Source organism: Sorex araneus, chromosome 6, assembly GCF_027595985.1.
Source record: "Sorex araneus isolate mSorAra2 chromosome 6, mSorAra2.pri, whole genome shotgun sequence".
Lineage (NCBI taxonomy): Eukaryota > Metazoa > Chordata > Mammalia > Eulipotyphla > Soricidae > Sorex > Sorex araneus.
Window position 1 is genome coordinate 46,912,509 of NC_073307.1, and position 710 is coordinate 46,913,218.

The following is a 710-nucleotide window of genomic DNA, read 5'->3' on the forward strand; positions in this document are numbered from 1 at the left end:
CTGATCCCCGAACCCCGTCTGGTCCCCAGAACTGGCCAGGAGTAATTCCTGAGCACAGCCAGGAGTAGCCTCTGAGCGCCGCTGGGTGTGGGCCAAACCAAACACACAAGGGTCTGGACAAAACTCAACCCAGAGCGTCAGGACTACCCGCGTCAGTCCTGCCTGTGGCCGTCGCTGGCACAGTGAACACCTGAGAGAGCTTGTCGCGGCGGCTTCCACGCCGCTCTGCCCAGCTCTGCTGCTGCGCCGAGGCTCGTCTCTGGGAAGTGTCTCAGGGCAGTGTCCATGTCTGATTCTCACCTGTGTGTCCCAGCCCTGGACATGCTGAGAGATCGGAGACACCCCGAGAGCCACTCCCAGCGGAATGTCCCATGCACCGTCTCGCCCAGAGCCGGGAGCCTGAACAACAGAGCGGAGCCCTGGCCTGGCCCTCCTGTCCCAGGAAAACAGCTCAACCACGCCCTTACACACTCTCCGAGACACACGCCCCAGGCCAGGCCTCCCTGTAGGAGCTGGGGTCTGTGCCCTCATGGGGCAGAGAACAACAGACAAAAACTGCCCTGGCTGGTGGTGTGTTGCTGGGGTTGTTCTAGAAATGTCTATGAAACTTTCAAGGTATTTTTTTTTTCTTTTTGGGCCACACCTGGCGATGCACAGGGGTTACTCCTGGCTCTGCACTCAGGAATTACTCCTGGCGGTGCTCAGGGCAC